Genomic DNA, 22,870 nt, shown 5'->3' with positions numbered 1-22,870 from the left:
CTCATTCCTCTTAATGTTTACAGCATTTGTAGTGAGGTGTCCTTTTTCTTTCCTGACATTAGACATTAGTCACAGGTGCCTTCTGCATTCCTCCCTCCCTCCTCCCCCACCTCTCTCTCCTTACTTCCCTCACTCTCATTCTTATTTTTCTTTCTTTCTGATCAATTCTGCCAGAGGTTTGTGAATTTTACTAGTCTATTCAGAAAACCTACTTTTGGCGAAATTTATTGTCTCGATTGTATCTTTGCATTTCACTCATTTTGTTCTTATCCTTTTTATTTTCTTCTATTTCACTTCAGTTTATTGTTCTTTTACTAACTTCTTAAATTGGATGCTATGTTCATTTCTTTTCACAATTGTTTCTTATAAAATATGTGTTTTTCTTGGTAAGGCTGTAGCTTTAGAAATGTCACTGTACCACTTTTGCAATGGCCCAAGAGTTTTAATAAGCAACATTTCATTAGTGTTAAAACTATTTTTTAAATTTTTATTTACCCTTGACCTACGGGTTATCTGGTAAATACATGTTATTCATAGATCAAGTGTGATAATTACTCTGTTCAAACCTTCTTTGATTTTGTCAGCTGTTAGTATACTTGATGTATTGATTATTGGGAGAAGTGTAGTAAAATCTAACAGTGTTAGATTGGATAATGAATTAAAAATGTCAAATGTAAAGTTATGTTTTAGATGGTCTAAGTTTAAAATTGTTATATCTTCCTGGGACATTGATATTTTAACCTACATGTCATGAGCCTTTAGCTTTGAATTTATTTTGCTGGAGTGTAATATACCTAACCAGCTGTCCTTGGGTTAGTATTTGCTGGTATATTTCCTCTCTCTTTTTTTTTTTTTTACTTTCAATTTTTCCATGTTTTCATGTTTTAGGTGTGTCATTTTCACAATAAGAAACTAGGCTAAAACATAATACAGTATAAAAAAAGTACTTTTTCTGTGTAGTTCATTTATACCGGTTATGATCACCGTGATTATTTTCAGTTATCTTAATTTTTACTTTTTATTTGTCTCATTTTTCAGTCTTTTCTCTCTTTGTCCCTTTTAAAAATTTCTAGCATTTTTTATTGTACTAGACTAGAAGATACATAATCAGTTGTGTGTGTGTGTGCGTGTGTGTGTGTGTGTGTCCTATTTTTGAGACAGGGTTTTACTCTTGTTGCCCAGGCTGGAGTGCAGTGACACCATCTTGGCTCAAGCAATTCTCCAGCCTCAGCCTCCCCAATAACTGGGATTACAGGCGCCTGCCACCTCACGTGGTTAATTTTTGTGTTTTTAGTAGAGACAAGGTTTCACCATATTGGCCAGGCTGGTCTCCAATTCCTGACCTCAGGTGATCCACCTGTTTCAGCCTCCCAAAGTGCCGGGATTACAGGTGGGAGTCAATGTGTCCAGCCAGTTTTTATTTTTTTAGTGAATACATGGGAAATTTTAACCAGCATATTTAACCTAAAAATAACCAATATTAATCAGCAGCTTTATGATCTTCTCAGATAATACAATGATCCAAAAGTTCCTTAACCTCATTTTTCCCTCTATGTGCATCTTCAAATTTCTATTTTCTCCCATTCTGTGGTTTTTCAGTCTCTTGATAATATCCTTTTATGCACGACAGTTTTTAATGTTGACAAAGTGCAATTTATCTGTTTTTCTTTTGTTGCCTGTGCTTTTGGTGACATGTATGAGAAACCATGACCAAAACCAGTGTCATGCAGGTTTGCCCCTATGTTTTCTTCTAAGAGAATTTATAGTTTTAGCTATTCTATTTCTATTATTGATCTATTTTGAATTATTTTCTGTATGTGGTGTGAGGGATAGGCCCATCTTTATTTTTTTTGCACGTAGATATCCAGTTTTCCCAGCACCATTTGTTGAAAAGACAATTCTTTCTCCACGTATGGGTTTATTTTTGGACTCTCAATTTTATTCCATTGGTCTATATGTCTATCCTCATGCTAGGACCATACTGTTTTGATTACTGTACCTTTGTAGTAAGTTTGAAATCAAGAAGTATAGTTCTCCAACTTTTTAAAAATTAGTTTTTAAAGACTCTTTTAGTTATCTCTGGACTCTTAAAATCCATTTCTGGAAAAAGAGTTGCTGGAATTTTGACATAAATTACGTTGAATCTGTAGGTATTGGTATCTTAACAGTATTAAGTTCTCTTACTCATAAATGCAGGATGTTTTTCCATCTATTTGGATCTTCATTTATTTCAGTAATATTTTAAAATTTTCAAGTATTTCACTTCCTTGGATAAATTTATTCCTGGGATTTTATTTTTTTAGATGCTATTATAATTGGAATTCTTTTTTTAAATTTTATTTTTGAATTGTTTATTACAGACATATATTATTTTTGTTTATTTTATATCACGCAATTTTGATGAATTCATTTATTAGCTCTAGTAGTTTTTTTGCAGATTCTTTGGTATTTTCTATATATAGGATCATGCCATTTGCTAATAGATATAGCTTTACTTCTTCCTTTTTAATTTGGTTGCCTTTTGTTTCTTTTTAAATTTCTTTGGAAAAAACTCCAATACAATGTTTACAATGTTGAAAAGAACTAGTGATTCCTTCTTGGTATCAAGGATACCAAGAAGTTGGTATTCTTTCTTTATTCCTGATCTTAGGAAGAAATATTTCAGTCATCACTGAGTGTGAAGCTGTGAGATTTTCACAAATGCCCTTCCTCACGTTGAGAAAGTTTTATTTTATGTTGAGTTTTCTGAGTGTCTTATATTACATTGATAGATTTTTATATGGTGGATCACCCTTGCATTCCTTAGATAAATCCCATTTGATCATACTGTGTTATCCTTTTGATATGCTGTTAGATTCAGTTTTCTAGTATTTTGTTGAGAATTTCTCTACATCTATATTCCCAAGGTATACAGTACCATATGTAATTTTTTTACTATGTTTTTTCTTGCCTTTGTAATGTTACCTTCATAGAAAGAATGAGAAATGTTACTTCCTCTTCTATTTTTTGGAAGAGAATGAGACAAATTGGTGTTAATTCTTTTTTAAGTATTTGATACAATTTACTAGTTGTGAAGCTATCTGATCCTAGACTTTTCTTTGTTGGGAAGTTTTTTGTTGTTGTTGGTGGTGGTGGTTTTTTTGTTTTGTTTTTTTTAATGATTCAACCTCTTTGCTTGTTGCTTATTAGAGGTCTGTTGAGATTTTCTATTTCTTCTTGGGTCAGTTCAGGTAATTTGTATGATTCTAGGAATGTTCCATTTCAACTAGGTTATCTAACTTGTTGGTGCACAATTGTTTGCAATATATTATTATGACCTTTTGTATTTTTGTAAGGTTGGTAGTAATGACCTCACTTTCATTTCTCCTTTTAGTTTTATCTATGACTTCTCCCTTTTTAGTCTGTCAGCTCAGCCAGAAGTTTGTCAACTCTTTTCATCCTTATTTATTTCTTTATTTTTATTATACTTTAAGTTCTAGGGTACATGTGCACAATGTGCAGGTTTGTTACATATGTATACATGTGCCATGTTGGTGTGCTGCACCCATTAACTTGGTATTTACATTAGGTATTTCTCCTATTGCTATCCTTCCCCCCTCCCCCCACCCCACAGCAGACCCTATGATTGATGTTCCCCACCCTGTGTCCAAGTGTTCTCGTTGTTCAGTTCCCACCTATGAGTGAGAACATGCGGTGTTTGGTTTTCTGTCCTTGCGATAGTTTGCTCAGAATGATGGTTTCCAGCTTCATCCATGTCCCTGCAAAGGACGTGAACTCATCCTTTTTTATGGCTGCCTAGTATTCCATGGCCACATTTTCTTAATCCAGTCCATCATTGATGGACATTTGGGTTTGTTCCAAGTCTTTGCTATTGTGAACAGTGCTGCAATAAGCATACTTGTGCATGTGTCTTTAGAGCAGCATGATTTATAATTCTTTGGGGATATACCCAGTAATGGGATCGCTGGGTCAAATGGTATTTCTAGTTCTAGATCCTTGAGGAATCGCCACACTGTCTTACACAATGGTTGAACTAGTTTACAATCCCACCAACAGTGTAAAAGTGTTCCTATTTCTCCACATCCTCTCCAGCACCTGTTGTTTCCTGACTTTTTAATGATCACCATTCTAACTGGTGTGAGAAGGTATCTCATTGTGGTTTTGATTTGCATTTCTCTGATGGTCAGTGATGCTGAGCATTTTTTCATGTGTCTGTTGGCTGCATAAATGTCTTCTTTTGAGAAGTGTCTGTTCATATCCTTCACCCACTTTTTGAGGAGGTTGTTTGATTTTTTTCTTGTAAATTTGTTTAAGTTATTTGTAGATTCTGGATATTAGCCCTTTGTCAGATTGGTAGATTGCAAATTTTTTCTCCCATTCTGTAAGTTGTCTGTTCACTCTGATGGTAGTCTCTTTTGCTGTGCAGAAGCTCCTTAGTTTACTTAGATTCCATTTGTCTATTTTGGCTTTTGTTGTCGTTGCTTTTGGTGTTTTATTCATGAAGTCCTTGCCTATGCCTGTCCTGAATGGTATTGCCTAGGTTTTCTTCTAGGGTTTTTATGGTTTTAGGTCTAACATTTAAGTATTTAATCCATCTTGAATTAATTTTTGTGTAAGGTGTAAGGAAAGGATCCAGTTTCAGCTTTCTACATATGGCTAGCCAGTTTTCACAGCACCACTTATTAAATAGGGAATCATTTCCCCATTTCTTGTTTTTGTCTGGTTTGTCAAAGATCAGATGGTTGTAGATGTATGGTATTATTTCTCAGGGCTCTGTTCTGTTCCATTGGTCCATATCTCTGTTTTGGTACCAGTACCATGATATTTTGGTTACTGTAGCCTTGTAGTATAGTTTGAAGTCAGGTAGTGTGATGTCTCCAACTTTGTTCTTTTCGCTTAGGATTGTCTTGGCTATGCAGGCTCTTTTTTGGTTCCATATGAACTTTAAAGTAGTTTTTTTCCAATTCTTTGAAGGAAGTCATTGGTAGCTTGATGGGGATGGCATTGAATCTATAAATTATGTTGGGCAGTATGGCCATTGATTCTTCCTATCCATGAACAAGGAATGTTCTTCCATTTGTTTGTGTCCTCTTTTATTTTGTTGAGCAGTGGTTTGTAGTTCTCCTTGAAGAGGTCCTTCACATCCCTTGTAAGTTGGATTCTTAGGTATTTTATTCTCTTTTAAGTAATTGTGAATGGGAGTTCACTCATGATTTGGCTCTCTGTTTGTGTGTTACTGAAATATAGGAATGCTTGTGATTTTTACACATTGATTTTTTATCCTGAGACTTTGCTGAAGTTGCTTAAGGGGATTTGGGGCTGATACAATGGGGTTTTCTAAAAATGAAATCATGTCCTCTGCAAACAGGGGCAATTTGACTTCCTCTTTTCTTTCTTTGTTTTTGTTTTTGTTTTTAATATGGAATGCTTCATGAATTTGCGTGACTTTCTCTTTGCTAATTGAATACCCTTTATTTCTTTCTCCTGCCTGAATGCCCTGGCCAGAACTTCCAACCCTATGCTGAATAGGAGTGGTGAGATAAGGCATCCCTGTCTTGTGCCAGTTTTCAAAGGGAATTTCCAGTTTTTGCCCATTCAGTATGATATTGGCTGTGGGTTTGTCATAAATAGCTCTTATTATTTTGAGATACGTCCCATCAATACCTAGTTCATTGAGAGTTTTTAACATGAAGCAATGTTGGATTTTATCAAAGGCCTTTTCTGCATCTAGAGAGATAATCATGTCGTTTTGTCTTTAGTTATGTTTATGTGATGGATTATGTTTATTGATTTGTGTATGTTGAATCAGACTTGCATCCCAGGGATGAAGCCAACTTGATCATGGTGGATAAACTTTTTGATGTGCTGCTGGATTCGGTTTGCCAATATTTTATTGAGGATTTTTGCATCGATGTTCATCAGGGATATTGGTCTAAAATTCTCTTTTTTTGTTGGGCCTCTGCCAGGCTTTGGTATCAGGATGATGCTGGCCTCATAAAATGAGTTAGGGAGGATCCCCTCTTTTTCTATTGATTGGAATAGTTTCAGAAGGAATAGTACCAGTTCCTCTTTGTACCTCTGGTAGAATTCAGCTGTGGATCTGTCTGGTCCTGGACTTTGTTTGATGGGGAGGCTATTAATTATTGTCTCAATTTCAGAGCCTGTTATTGATCTATTCAGGGATTCAACTTCTTCCTGGTTTAGCCTTGGGAGGGTGTATGTGTCCAGGAATTTACAAACTTCTTCTAGATTTTCTAGCTTATTTGCATAGAGGCGTCTATAGTGTTCTCTGATAGTAGTTTGTATTTCTGTGGGATCAATGGTGATATTCCCTTTATCATTTTTTATTGCATCTATTTGATTCTTCTCTCTTTTCTTCTTTATTAGCCTTGCTAGCAGTCTATCAATTTTGTTGAACTTTTCAAAAAATCAGCTCCTGGATTCATTGATTTTTTGAAGGTTTTTATTTATTTATTATTTATTTATTTATTTTTGTCTGTATCTCCTTCAGTTCTGCTGTGATCTTAGTTATTTCTTGCCTTCTGCTAGCTTTTGAGTGTGTTTGCGCTTGCTTCTCTAGTTCTTTTAATTGTGATGTTAGGGTGTCAATTTTAGATCTTTCCTTCTTTCCCTAGTGGGCATTTAGTGCTATAAATTTCCCTCTACTCACTGCTTTAAATGTGTCCCAGACATTCTGGTATGTTGTGTCTTTGTTCTCATTGGTTTCAAAGAACATCTTTATTTCTGCCTTCATTTCGTTATGTACCCAGTAGTCATTCAGGAGCAGGTTGTTCAGTTTCCATGTTGTTGAGCAGTTTTGATTGAGTTTCTTAATCCTGAGTTCTAGTTTGATTGCACTGTGGTCTGAGAGACAGTTTGTTATGATTTCTGTTCTTGTACATTTGCTGAGGAGTGCTTTACTTCCAACTATGTGGTCAGTTTTGGAATAAGTGTGATGTGGTACTGAGAAGAATGTATATTCTGTTGATTTGGGGTGGAGAGTTCTGTAGATGTCTATTAGGTCTGCTTGGTGCAGTGCTGAGTTCAAGTCCTGGATATCCTTGTTAACTTTCTGTCTCGTTGATCTGTCTAATGTTGACAGTGGGGTGTTAAAGTCTCCCATTATTATTGTGTTGGAGTCTAAGTCGCTTTTCACTTTTCTTTGTAGGTCTCTAAGGACTTGCTTTATGAATCTGGGTGCTCCTGTATTGGTTGCATATATATTTAGGATAGTTAGCTCTTCTTGTTGCATTGATCCCTTTACCATTATGTAATGGCCTTCTTTGTCTCATTTGATCTTTGTTGGTTTAAAGTCTGTTTTGTCAGAGACTAGGATTGCATTCTCTGCTTTCTTGTGTTTTCCATTTCCTTGGTAGATCTTCCTCCATCCCTTTATTTTGAGCCTATGTGTGTCTCTGCACGTGAGATGGGTCTCTTGAACACAGCAAACTGATGGGTCTTGACTTTTTATCCAATTTGCCACTCTGTGTCTTTTTATTGGGGCATTTAGCCCATTTACATTTAAGGTTAATATTGTTATGTGTGAATTTGATCCTGTCATTATGATGTTAGCTGGTTATTTTGCTCATTAGTTGATGCAGTTTCTTCCTAGCATCGATGGTCTTTACAATTTGGTATGTTTCTGCAGTGGCTGGTACTGGTTTTTCCTTTCCATGTTTAATGCTTCCTTCAGGAGCTCTTGTAAGGCAGGCCTGGTGGTGACCAAATCTCTCAGCATTTGCTTGTCTGTAAAGAATTTTATTTCTCCTTCACTTATGAAGCTTAGTTTGGCTGGATATGAAATTCTGGGTTGAAAATTCTTTTCTTTAAGAATGTTGAATATTGGCCCCCACTCTCTTCTGGCTTGTAGAGTTTCTGCTGAAAGATCTGCTGTTAGTCTGATGGACTTCCCTTTGTGGGTAACCTGACCTTTCTCTCTGGCTGCCCTTAACATTTTTTCCTTCACTTCAACTTTGGTGAATCTGACAATTACGTGTCTTGGAGTTGCTCTTCTCAAGGAGTATCTTTGTGGTATTCTCTGTATTTCCTGAATTTGAATGTTGGCCTGCCTTGCTAGGTTGGGGAAGTTCTCCTGGATAATATCCTGAAGAGTGTTTTCCAACTTGATTGCACTCTCCCTGTCACTTTCAGTTACACCAATCAGACGGAGATTTGGTCTTTTCACATAGTCCCATATTTCTTGGAGGCTTTGTTCATTTCTTTTTACTCTTTTTTCTCTAAAATTCTCTTCTCACTTCGTTTCTTTCATTTGATTTTCAATCACTGATACCCTTTTTTCCAGTTGATCGAATCAGCTGCTGAAGCTAGTGCATGCATCACGTAGTTCTTGTGCCATGGTTTTCAGCTCCATCAGGTCATTTAAGGTCTTCTCTATGCTGTTTATTCAGTTAGCCATCCGTCCAATCTTTTTTCAAGGTTTTTAGCTTCTTTGCGATGGGTTTGAACATCCTCCTTTAGCTCAGAGAAGTTTGTTATTACTGATCTTCTGAAGCCTTCTTCTCTCAACTTGTCAAAGTCATTCTCTGTCCAGCTTTGTTCCATTGCTGGTGAGGAGCTGTGTTCCTTTGGAGGAGAAGAGGCGTTCTGATTTTTATAATTTTCAGCTTGTCTTTTCTCGTTTCTCCCCATCTTTGTGGTTTTATCTACCTTTAGTCTTTGGTGATGGTGACATACAGATGGGGTTTTGGTGAGGATGTCCTTTCTGTTTGTTGGCTTTTCTTCTAACAGTCAGGACCCTCAGCTGCAGGCCTGTTGGAGTTTGCTGGAGGTCCAATCCAGACCCTGTTTGCCTGGGTATCACTAGCGGAGGCTGCAGAACTGCAAATATTGCAGAACAGCAAATGTTGCTGCCTGATCCTTCCTCTGGAAGCTTTGTCTCAGAGGGGCACCCAGCTGAATGAGGTGTCAGTCGGCCCCTACTGGGAGGTGTCACCCAGTTAGGCTACTCAGTGGTCAGGGACCCATTTGAGGAGGCATTCTGTCTGTTCTCAGATCTCAAACTCTGTGCTGAGAGAACCACTACTCTCTTCAAAGCTGTCAGACAGGGATGTTTAAGTATGCAGAAGTTTCTGCAGCCTTTTGTTCAGCTATGCCCTGCCCCTAGAGGTGGAGTCTACAGAGGCAGGCAGGCCTCATTGAGCTGCAGTGGGCTCCACTCAGTTCGACCTTCCCAGCTGCTTTGTTTACCTAGTCAAGCCTTAGCAGTGGTGGATGACCCTCCCCTAGGCTTGCTGCCACCTTGCAGTTCGATCTCAGACTGTTGTGCTAGCAGTAAGCAAGGCTCTGTGGGTGTGGGACCAGCTGAGTCAGGTGCGGGATATAATCTCCTGGTGTGCTGTTTGCTAAGACTGTTGGAAAAGCACAGTATTAGGGCAGGAGTGTCCCAATTTTCCAGGTACCATCTGTCACGGCTTCCCTCGGCTAGAAAAGGGAATTCCCCTACCCCTTGTGCTTCCTGGGTGAGGTGATGCCCCACCCTGCTTTGGCTCACACTCTGTGGGCTGCACCCACTGTACAACCAGTCCCAATGAGATGAACCCAGGAACTCCATTGGAAGTGCAGAAATCACCCATCTACTGCATTGTTCATGCTGGGAGCTGTAGACTGGAGCTGTTCGTATTTGGCCATCTTGGAACCTTCAATCAGTTCTTTTCATCCTTTCAAGAACCTACTTTTGGTTTTATTGATTCTCTCTATTCTTTTTATTCTCTATTTTATTTCTCTTTAATCTTCATTATTTCTCCTAGCTTTGGGTTTAGTTTGTGTGTGTGTGTGTGTGTGTGTGTGTGTGTGTGTGTGTGTGTGTGTGTGTTTATAATTCCTCAAGGTGCAAAGTTAATTGATTTGAGATTTGGCTTCCTTTACAACGTATGCATTTACAGCTATAAATTTTCCTCTGAGCATTTACTTTGCCACATTCCGTAAGTTATGGCATGTTGTGCTTCCATTTCATTCCTCTATAAGTATGTTTTAGATTTCTTTGTGTGTTTTTTTCTTTGTCTTAATGGTCATTTAAGAGTGCTGTTTAATTTTCACATATTTGTGAATTTTCTAGTTTTCTTTTCACTATTGATGCCTAACTTCAATCCATTGTGTTCATAGACTATACTTTGTATTATTTTAATCTGTTACATTTTTTGAGATTATTTTTGAGGCCTTGTATTTTCTATCCTGGAGACTGTTCTATGTGCACTTGAAAAGAATGTATACTCTACTATGGTTTGGTGGAGTGCTTTATGTATGTCTATTGTGTCTAGTTGCTTTTTAGTGTTATTCGAGTCCTCTATTTTGTTATTGGTCTTCTGTCTAGATGTTCTATCCAGTATTGGAAATAATATTTTGAGGTTTCTGACTTTCATCTCTGATGTTTCACATTTTCTACGTTTGGGTTTTGCCTTTCCACTACTATGTATCTATGCTACATTTCTTTTTATTAATCATGTTTGGGATTTAATGGGCTACTTGAACTTTCTTTTTCTCTGTGCTTCAATCTGTGTAATTTCTTCATTTCTTTCTCCCATTTATCTAATTTTCTTTTTGGCTAATTTTAAGCTGTTATTTAATATAACCATTGAGTTTCAAGCCTCCATTATTTAATTTTTTTCTTTATCCCAGTACTATTTGGTTATTTGAAAAATTCCTGGTCAATATTGATAGTTTTTTTGTCTCTTTCTTGTTGCTTCATAAAACTCTTTTCTATCTTTAAATATATTAAACATATTTATTCTATATTTGTATTTGTTAATTCTAATATCACCAGCCTTTGTGAGTCTGACCCTGGGATTTGTTTTTTTTCGTTGTTGTTGTTGTTAGTTCTTGCTCATGGTAACCTGTTTCCTTTTGGGCTTAGTGATTGTGTTTTGGCAGGTGGGGAGCAGGGGTATCAGGAGGGATGACAGACAGAAAGAGAGAAAGAGTACTCATGTTTCCTGAACTTTTATCTGTGTGAATTATTTGAGGCCTATTTCCAAAGTGGATTCATTTAGAGAAAATTTCCTTTGCTCCTGCAAGGTGCCTATCCACCAGCTTGGGACACCTTTCAACTAATATTTTTGCCTTATACTTTTCACAGCAAATGAGGGTATAAATTTAGACCCACACTCATGGAAATATGGACTTGTAGTTAGGAATTTTCAGGGTAGAACTATTTTTTCCAGCTCTACCCAGAGTTAACATCAACTTAAATTTGACGTATGCATACTTTCCTTCCTGCAGTAGAACAGAGGGATGAGATCATGGGTCATTCTTTTAGGGTTTCAGGGTCCTGGCTTTTGCAGGAATCTCCAGCATAACTTTCCATCCTGCTAGGGCCCCACACTCTCCCTGCTGCCACCATGTGCATGGCAACCACCAGGATGCGCAGAGGCTGCTGTTCCCACTCACTCCACTGGATTTTCATGTTCTCATCACATCTGGTCTTAGCATTTTTCACCACTTACAGTCTGCAGATTACTCCCCCAGCTAACTTCTCAGCCTAAGTCGGATGGCCTTCTTGTCAGGAACACAGTCTCTATATTCTGACTTTTAAGACATATTGATATATGTTCTACAAGCAGTGTAGAATAATTGAACTCAATGGATTCTTTTGCTTTCTAAACTCAGTTGGGCATTTAAAAAGATGTTTTGAATACCTTCCCCCAGTATTTTTGTGTATGTCATACCAAAAAGCATACATCTAAATTAGAAAAGCATATATATGAATTGGAAAAACATACATACAAATTTCTGCATATGAACTGGAAAACTAGAAGAAAACAGTTTTATTTGGGGGACAGGATTGTAGGGGAGAAGGGAGACAAGGAAAAAGAAGACAAAAAAGAGAAGAAAAAGGGGTAAGAAGAAAGAAAAAACAAAGGAAGGAGGAGGAAGAAAGGATAAAGAGAAAAATGGAAGGATGAAGTAAAGCAGGAAGGAACACATGTGCGAGATAGAAACTGAGTACTTCTTGAGTTCTCCATAGAATGCCTGTGTCTTATTCCCGGAACTGTTGCATTCCTGTCCTTGGGATTTGGGAAATGCCCTGGGTTTTATTTATTTATTTACCCATCTCAGTGTAGTTCCTGTTATTTGCCACCAAAAGTGCCCTCTGTATACTCCAGCAACTCATGTCGAAAACTGTGTGCTAGTGTTTTCTCCAAGTGTGTGGCCTCTCTGCTTTGCCTGCTTAGACACATAGAACTGTGCTCAACAGGAAGTATAGGAAGGCTGCTACCCAAGTCCTGGCCACGAGGTACAATATCATACTTGTCAATAGTTCAATTTAAAGCAACAATATTCAGTGGAGATTGCTTAAAGAATGTATCTTCTTTCAGTTGTCTTAAATTTTTACCCCCAGATTAGGCTATAATTAAAGAAAAGTAAGAACCCAGATGGCATCGTTCTGGTTCTTCTTGCTGATGATTTTACTACATATCATTTTTATTTGAGGCTATAAATATATATAGATATTTGTCATAAGAAATATGGTCTATGTGGTTTACGGGTACCTTGCTTGTTGTTATGTTTCAATTATACCTCTTCAAAGTCATATGTTGTGGTCCTATCCCCAGTATCTCAGAATGTGACCGTATTTGGAAAAAGAGTCTAAAAGGTAATTAAGTTAAAATGAGTCAGTAGGGTGAATTATTATCCAGTGGGACTAGAACCCTTATAAGAAAAGGAAATTAGGACACAGACATTCACCAAGGGAAAACCAGGTGAAGACACAGTGAGGTGATTTCCATCCACAAGCCAAGGAGAGAGACTTAAGAAGAATCCAACCCTGGTGACACCTTGATTTCAGACTTCCAACCTTCAGAATTGTGGAAAAATAAATGTCTGTTGTTTAAGCCCCTCGGTCTTTTGTTGTGGCAGCCCTAGCAAACTAGTACAGCACAAATCAGTCTATAGCTTCAGGGTCTGACTTTTCACTGGTTCTTGTCAAACAGGGTATTCACGTTCCTATGAAAGCAGTGGCCAGTTTATTTGTGAGTGCAGTAGATTGTCTGGTCTCAATCTCTAGCTGTAATTACATTCTTGTCATGGCTTCCTTATGGGCAGAGTGTCCTTTCCTGCCCCTTGATTTTGGCCATGGCCATGCAACTTGCTTTCACCAGCGGCCTATGGGCATAATTAACATGGTGCCAATTTCAAGCTAAGGCCTTAAGAGGCTTTCTGCACTTCCATGTTTTCCCTTGCACCCCTTTCATTTCTATGAGAAGAACACAACCCACATAGCTTCAGATCCAAGGAGAATGAGAAACGTGTGAGCAGAGGGTCCCTAGCTTAAAGTAGAGCCACCTAGTCCACCCCAGCCCAAATCGGCCAGCTCCACCCAACCTGCAGACCTGTGAGTGAGCCCAGGTGACATCAACAAAACTGCCTCTAGACAATCTGTGGACATATGAGGAATACGTATGGTTAAATGGCACCAGGATTCTGTAATTATTACCCAGAATTGTGTGGCAGTAGTTGACTAGTACAATGAAAATGTGGCCTTAGATTGTTTAATCAAGATGGACGCTGTATTTCTTTTTTTTCAGTATTGTGAAAGAATGGTTCTTTCCCCTGAAGGAGCAATGAGCCTGGAAGTTTTGAGCAGCCATACTGTACCGTGTTGTAGATGATACTAAGGAGAAACAGGGAAATGAGAGCAATCTGTGTTCCTACACATGTGGAGTCAGGAGATCAAACAAACAGTAAGCCTGGAACCACCTCTGAAATGCCCAGTTACAGCAGAAAAGAAATGCCTTATCATTAAGCCCGTGGGATTTAGGTTTTCCAGTAATTCAAAAATACAGACAGAAGACTTCTGGTTTTAGTTCCAACATGTGAAGAGCTTAGAAATGATTGCTCCTGGCCAGGCGCGAAGGCTCACGCCTACAATCCCAGCACTTTGGGAGGCCAAGGAGGGTGAATCACGAGGTCAGGAGATCAAGACCATCCTAGCTAACACGGTGAAACTCTGTCTCTACTAAAAATACAAAAAATTAGCCAGACGTGGTCATGGGTACCTGCAGTCCTAGCTACTCGGGAGGCTGAGGCAGGAGAACGGCGTGAACCTGGGAGGTGGAGCTTGCAGTGAGCCGAGATCGCGCCACTGCACTCCAGCCTGGGCAACAGAGCAGGACTCCATCTCAAAAAAAAAAAAAAACAAAGAAAGAAAGAAAAAAAAGAAAAGAAAAGAAATAATCACTCTTGTCCTCACAATATGAAAAGTGCTGCACAAACTTCAAGCAAATGTTCTTGGATCCATCGATAATTCAAGATCAGAGGCAAACTTCCACGCCAAAATCTGGAGAGATGGGTAAGTACAGAGAATCTGCTCACCTGGAGCAGAAGCTGCTGAAGCCACAAATGGGTGGGAACACTTAGATAGCACTTGTGATGAATATCTGGAGGCTGAGTATGGACTAGTTGGAGAGTGAGAAACTCTTGTGGTCTGCAGCCTTAGGGAGATCCCACACTTTGATGGATTTACATCTGAGAGCCCAATCAGGTTCAATACAGAAGAATGAAGGAAGATCTACTTATGGCTTTAGCAGGAGGAGAGGAAAGGTAACCATCGTGAACTCAGAGAGCTGTCCATAGCATATGCTTATGTTCCAAAAGAAAGGATTTTGCCAGAACCTAACGGGAGGGGAAAAGCTAAGAAGCACTTGTGAAGATCATAGTTCAAGGACACAGACCTGTTAAAAGACTATACAGTTATAGAATACTTTGTTTTCCTCATACCTTACCACTACATCAATAGAGTTTTAGTATAATAACACTGGATTACAGCTGAAAGAGCTGCAAGGCACAGACTTTATTTAAGAAGCCCAAAGGCAATGGGGAAGCCCAAAGGCAACAGGGAAAACAAAAACTAAAATATCAGATAAATTTGAAGCCTCTGACACCTGCTGGTATAGCAAACATTAGACACAACCCAACTCCTGGATAGATTAACCTAAGATCTCACACCGAGGCTTTTACCTCAGTTCTTATTACCTAATACATCATGTCTGGCTTTCAATAACAAATTACAAGCCATGCTAAAAAGGAAGAAAAAACACAGCCTGAAGAGAAAAAAGAAGCATTGCAATCAAGCTCAGATATGACATAGATTTTGAAATGATTAAACAGGGAAGTAAAAGTACAGGTATACATCAGAGATGTTGTGGGTTTAGTTCTAGACCACTGAAACAAAGCAAATATTGCAGTAAAGAGAGTCACACAATTTTTTTTGTTTCCCAGTGCATATAAAAGTTATGTTTACACTATACTATAACCTAATAAGTGTGCAACAGCATTATTTCTAAAAAATAATGTACATAGATTAATTTTAAAATATTTTATTACTAAAAAATGCTAACAATATCCTGAGCCTTCAGTGAGTCATAATCATCTTTCTGTGGAGGCCTTTGCATCAATGTTGATGACTGTTGACTGATAAAGATGATAGTTGCTGAAGGTTGGAGTGGTTATGGCAATTTCTTAAAACAACAGTGAAGTTTGCTACATCAAGTGGCTCCTCCTTTTATGAAAGAGTTCTCTGCAGGATGCAATGTTGTTTGATAGCATTTTGAAAGAATGCTACTTCTTTCAAAACTGGAGTCAATCCTTTCAAACCCTGCTGCTACTTTATCAACTAAGTTTATGTAATAGCTGACATTCTTTGTTATCATTTCAAAAATATTCACAGCATCTTCACCAGAAGTGGATTCCATCTTAATAAACCATTTTCTTTGCTCATCCTAAAGAAACAATTCCTCGTTCATTAAAGTTTTATCATAAGAGTAGAGAAATTCAGACACATCAGGCTCCACTTCTAATTCTATTTCTCTTGCTATTTCGACCACATCTGCTGTTCTTCTATCGAAATCTTGAACCCCTCAAAGTTGTCCATGTGGGCTGTAGTCAACTTCTTTCAGACTTGTGTTAATGTTGATATTCGGACCTCCCCCCCATGAATTATGAATATTCCTAATGGTATCTATAATGCTGACTTATTTCCAGAAGATTTCCAATTTGCTTTGCCCAGATTCATCAGAGGAATAACTCTCTAAGTCAGCTATAGCCATATGAAAAGTAGCTCTTAAATAATAAGACTTAAAAGTTGAAATTACTCCTTGGTCTAGGCTGAAGATTGGATGTTGTGTTAGCAGGCATGAATACAACATTAATCTCCTTGTACGCCTCCATCAGAGTTCTTGGTGGCCAGGTGCATTGTCAATGAACAGTAATATTTAAAAACTATTTTTTTTCTAAGCAGTAGGTCTCAACAGTGGGCTTAAAACCATGCTGTGAACAGATGTATTGCCATTCAGACTTTGTTGTTCCATTTACAGAGCACAGACAGAGCAGATTTAGCATAATTCTTAAGGGCTTAGACTTTTCAGAATGATAAGTGAGAATTGGCTTCAAGTTAAAGTCAACAGCTGCATTATCCCCTAACAAGAGAGTCAGCCTGTCCTTTGAAGCTCTGAAGCCAGGCATTGACTTCTTTCTAGCTTTGAGAGTTCTAGATGGCATCTTCTTCTAATAGAAGGCTGTCTCATATACATTAACTATCTGTTGTTTAGTGTAGCCACCTCCACCAATAATCTTAGTTAGCTATTCTGGATAACTTGCTGTAGCACCCACATCAGCACTTGCTGCTTCACCATGGACTTCTCTGTTATAGAGATGGCTCCTTTCCTTAAACCTCAGGAACCAATCTCTACTAGCTTCCAACTTTTCTTCTGCAGCTAACTCACCTCTCTTAACCTTTACAGAAGTTAAGAGAGTTAGGGCCTTTCTCTGGATTACACTTTGGCTTAAGGGAATGTTGTGGCTGATTTGATCTTCTATCCAGAGCACTAAAACTTTCATATCAGCAATAAGGCTGTTTTCCTTTCTTTTTATTTGTGTGTTCACTGGAGTAGTAGTTTTAATTTCCTCAAAGAACTTTTCCTTTGCTGTCACAACTTGGTTAATTGTTTGGTGCAAGAGATCTAGGTTTCAGTCTTTCTTGGCCTTCAACATGCCTTCTTCACTAAGCTGCATCATTTTTAGCTATGAGTTGAAAGTGAGAGATGGGTGACTCACTGTTTTACTTGAACACTTACCATTGTAGATTTATTAACTGGCCCAATTTCAATATCGTTCTGTCTCAGGGAATAGGGAGGCCTGAGGAGAGGGAGAGAGACAGGAGAACCATAGGTCAGTGAAGCAGTCAGAACACAGCATTTATTGATTAAACTTGTCATCCTGTATGTGCACAGTTTGTGGTGCTCCAAAACAATTACAGTAGTGCCATCAAAGATGACTTGTCACAGATTACCATAACAGATATAATTATAATAATGACAAAGCTTGAAATACTGCAAGAATTATGAAAATGTGAATACAGAGACACAAAGTGAGAATATGCTATTGAAAATGTGGCACCAACAGACTTGCTTTGATGCAGGGTTGCCACAAACCTTCAACTTGTAAAATATACAGTATCTTCAAAGCACAATAAATTGAAGCACAATAAAATGAGGTACGCCTGTAAGCATGATTAGCTAGATTTAGCCATTCCACAATGTCTACATATTTTGAAACACGTTGTATAAGACACATATATAAAATTTTTATTTATCAAATTAAAATTTTTTAAAAAAACAAAAGATTACATTGTACACCATAAATACACATAGATTTTGTCAATTGTACCTCAATAAAGCTGGGCAAAAAGAAAAACATAGCCATGATTAATACGTCAAGGGCTGTAATGGAACAAGTAGACAACATGCAAGAACACACAGGTAATATCAGCAGAGAGCTGAAAACTCTAAGAAATGAACAAAAAGAAATTCTACAAATCAAAAGCACTGTAACGGAAATGAAGTTTATGATAAAGCCTTAGATGGGCTCACCAGTTGAACAAAGAGAGATTGAGGCTATGCCAGTAGAAAGTTCCCAAACAGAGGTAGTACAAACATACACAAAACAAGAATTAAAAAAGCAAAACAAAATATCCTAAAACTGTGGGGAAATTTCAAAAGGTATAACATACACATAATTGGAATATCAGAAGGAGAAAAAATGGAGCAGAAAAAATATTTGAAGTAAAAATGTCAGAATTTTAAAGAACATCAAGATAAAAATAAATAAATAAATAAATAAACAAACACCTAGGCATATTATATTCAAACTACAGAAAACCCATGAAAAACTTTTTTTTTTTTCTCTCTGAGACAGAGTCTTGCTCTGTTGCCCAGGCTGGAGTACAGTGGCATGCTCTTGGCTCACTGCAACCTCCACCTCCTGGGTTCAAGAGATTCTCCTGTCTCAGTCTCCAGAGTAGCTGGAAATACAGGCTTGTGGCACCATGCCTGGCTGATTTTTGTATTTTTAGTAGAGATGGCATTTCACCATGTTGGCCAGGCTGGTCTTGAACTCCTGACCTCAGGTGATCCACCTACCTCAGCCTCCCAAAGTGCTGGAATTACAGGCATAAGCCACTGCACCCAGCCCAATGATAAACTCTTAAAAGACAAAGGAGAAAAAAAAGAGTATCTATAGAGAAACAGGATAAGAATTTCAGAGGACTTCTCATCAGAAACCATGAAAGCAAGCAGAGAATGAACTGAAATATGTAAAGCAGTGAAAAAGAAAAATATGGAATTTCATATTCAGTGAAATTATCCTAACAAAAGGAGAAATAAAGGATTTTCTCAGTAAAATAGAAACTAGGAAATCCATTGCTAGCACACCTGCCCTGCAAGAAAAAAGTTCTTCATGGAAAAAAACAATTATGTAGGTCAGAAGCTTGGATCTACATAAAGGAAGACCACTGGAAAAGAAATAAATGAAAGTAAAATAAAAATTGTTATTTTTATTTTTATTGATCTAAAGGATACCTTTGTTTAAAATTACAGTAGTATTTTATGTGCTATAACAATGTACTGGATGATTATAGCATATGGATAAATGCAGTGAATGACAGCAATGTCATAAGGGATGGGAAGGAAGAATTGAGAATACTCTGTTGTTATCAGGTAGCTACATTACATGTGATGTGGTATCGTGTTATTTGAAAGTGGACTCAGATAAGTTGTAAATGTATATTACAAATTCTAGGCCAACCACTAAGAAATTTTTAAAAGGAAGTATAGATTCTATGCTAAGAGAGGAGAAAAAAATGAAATCATATAAAATGCTCAATTAAAACTAGAAAAGGCAGAAAAAAAAGAAGGGAAAGAGAGCAAGTGAAATTAATAGAAAACAGTTAGAAATATGGCAGTGAAGTAGGAGGTGGTACTCAATCTAGCGGGTGGGGCTTGGACACTGGGCCAAATTGAGGACTAGCAGAAACAGGAATGGCGCAGAAACAGCTTTCCATAAGACACACCCACTGTGTGCCATGTCAGCTTACCATTGCCATGGCAACATCCAGAAGTGACTGCCTCTTTCCATGGCAACAACCTGACAACCCAGAAGTTATCACTGTTTTTCTAGAAATGTCTGCATAATTGACCTTTTAATTTGCATATAATTATGAGTGGGTACAAATATGACTACAGAACTGCTTCTGGGTGACTTCTCTGGGCACACTGCCTGTGGGGTAGCCCTGCTTTGCAAGGAGCAGTTCCTCTGTCACTGCTGTACACAGCCGCTTCAATAAAAGTTGCTGTCTAACACCACTGGCTCACCCTTGAATTCTTTCCGGCGGTAAGCCAAGAACTCTCCTAGGCTGAACTCCAACTTTGGGGCTTGCCTGCCCCAAATCAGTAGATATCAATCTAATTGTATCAATAATTAACTCATGCAAATGGTCTAAATCCACCAATTAAAAGACAAGAATTGTCAGAGTGGATTAAAAAACAAAACCCAAATTACAGTGTTTATCAGAAACCATCTTTGAATATAAAGATCCAGGTAGGTTAAAAGTGAAGAGATAGAGAAAGTATACCATGCTAACACTAATCAAGAAAACCGAAGTGACTAAATTAATTTCAGACAAAGCTGACTTCAGGACAAAAAAAATCAGAGACCAAAAGGGTATTACAAAGTGATTAAGGGGTGAACTATCTAAGAAGGCATAACAATCCTAAGTGTATACGCACCTAATAACAGAGCATCCAAATACATGAAGCAAAAACTAATAAAACCACAAGGAGAAACAGAAAAACATCACTATTATTATTGGTGAATTTAACACCCACTTTCAGTTTATGATTGATGAAGCAGGCAGAAAATCAGTAAGAATATAGTTGATTTGAACAGCACTATCAGTCAACTTGACATTTATAGACTACTCCATCCAACAACAGCAGAATAAACATTCTTCTCAAGCTCACATGATACTTTCACTAAGATTGACCACATTCTGGATTATAAAATACACCTTAATGAATTTAAAAGAATATAAATTATGTAAAGCATGTTCTCAAACCACAATGGAATTAAACTAGAAATCAATAACAGAAAGAGAGCTAGAAAATTCTGAAATATTCGGGTATTAAAAACACACTTTAAAATAAACATGGGTCAAAGAAGAATTCTCAAGAGAAATGAACAAATATTTTGAACTAAATGAAAAAGAAAACACAACTTATTAAATACATACTCTTCACCAACACACCCATCAAGTCAGACTGCCAGAGAATTGCTTGTGCTATTCTGGGAATAAGGGCCCTTCTTCAGTGAAGCTGTTACCTAAGGATCTGCTTCAATTGCTCAAATGACTAGCTCCACTCCGAGGCATCTGGGGCATTCAGATGGGCTTCATTAGGTCTGAGGGGCAGGCACACTGTGATTGAAAGCTTCAGAGAATAAGCTCTTGGAGAGTGAAAGAACCCATCCATTTAGTTCATTCTGTATAGAATGTTCAAATGCTGTCTGGTTTTGATTATAGACACCTCAACAAAGCTGCAAAAGTTTTCACATCATAAATTAAAGTTATTCAAAAAATAACATTTGCATTCCCAAACAAGATCTGAGTCTCTGGTCTGTTAGTGATCACTTAGGCATTTTGAATTTAATCATGTTTAATAGGAAGTGCTGGCACCAGATTTAGGGATGTATCAAAGTTTAGCTTTGGCCTCAATATTGTACTCTGATCTGCTATTTGCCTTTGCCTGACCTCAGTCTTTAGCAGTAGAAATAGCCTAATTTGCCTATTTCACCACTCTATTTTGCAACAGCCGTATATTGTATTTCATGAATGATCAAGTGATTGCATAGGTAACATATCCAATCAGAGACAATGCCAATAACAAGAATAAAACATGACCTTTAGATTTCAATATCTGAATATTTATCTTCAAATATAATCATCCCTCCTTGTCCATGGGGGATTGTTTCCAGGCCACCTCCCTATCCCCATGGAGACCTCCTCCCTATACCCATGGAGTCCCTTATATAAAATGGCATAGTGTTTGCATGTAACTCATGCACATCCCCCTGTAAATTTTAAATTATCTCTATTACTTATAATACCTAATACAATGCCACACATCACTTCATTAGCATGGATTCAATGTAGTACTCAGTGCACAGCAAGTTCAAGTTTTGCTTTGTGAAATTTTTCTTCTGAATATTTTTGATCCACTGTTGGGTGAATCCATGGATGCAGAACCAGTGGATACAAAAGGCCAACTCTACAGGCAAGCATTCTAGAGATAACGTGAAGTAACAAGTCTGTAAATGTTGACATTATATCAAAGTATAGATATATATTTATCATTGTAAGAGTAGAGTGTTGTGCTAATTAATGATTGTGAATCATTAAATTTATGTATAAAAGTAAGTAACATTTTCAAATATTTTAACAAAGACATCATAATTGTTATAATATAAATTTTAAAACTGAGAGCATTACCTAAATAACTTCAATAAGACCAACTATTTCATCCTTTCTGAACAAACAAATGTTTATCAAAAATTGAATAATAATTGTATTAGTCTGCTTAAGCTGCATAACAGAATACCACTGACTGGATGGCTTAAACAATGGAAATTTATTTTCTCACAATTCTGGAAGCTGGAAGTCCAAGATCAAGGATCTAGCATGGTTGGCTTCTGGCGAAGCCTCTTACTGACTTGCAGGCAGTCTTTTGGATTAGGGTCCTACTGCATGATGACATTTAACCCCTATTATCTTCTATCTCCAAATGCAGTCATATTGGGAGTTTGGGCTTCAACGTATGAATTTGGGTGGGATACAATTCAATCCATAACAAAAACATAAGGTAAAACAGTAATAATAATACCATTATTTGGTATACCAGCATCGATAGCATTAAATAACATTTAAGAACTGTATTAATTTTTAGTTATTTAATGCCATTTAATCTATAAATCTTTTAAGAAAACATCTTATGTAGGACTTTTTCATATCTTATGAAGAAGGACAAATTAAAATCAGGACCTCAACTTTGCTACCTCAAGATTCCATGGAGAAGGAAAAAAACCCCTAAAATTCTGTGATAAAACATCTTCAGTCCAAATACGATAAAAAAGAATGAAGAAAAACAATTTTTGAAAACTATGTAAAAATAAACATTTTGTTCTCAGTAGTATAAATTCAAAATGAAAGAATTCAAAGTGTTTTAATGAGAAAATTCTTTATAGTGTTAACAGGCACTTGGTTTTTAAATAAAAATATGTCAAAATAAGAGCTTTAGATTGCAATCATCTCAGCAGTTTTAAATAAAGTTATGAATCCTATGTGAAAAGTTTCTTCTAAAAATGTTACAAGGGTATTTTACTGAATTCTACAATACTATACTCAAAAAGGGTAATAATCTTACTTAATATGCTGTTTGTGTAGCTTGAGTCAGGCCTTTGGACATAGAAAAGAAGAGGTCTTTTTTATCTTTGATAGCATGGTGGATGTCTTACTAATAATTACTTTAGT

This window comes from Papio anubis, chromosome 16 (genome assembly GCF_008728515.1).
Source record: "Papio anubis isolate 15944 chromosome 16, Panubis1.0, whole genome shotgun sequence".
In the NCBI taxonomy this organism is placed as follows: Eukaryota; Metazoa; Chordata; class Mammalia; order Primates; family Cercopithecidae; genus Papio; species Papio anubis.
The sequence above is the reverse complement of the archived record's forward strand: the minus strand, read 5'-3'. Positions refer to the sequence as shown.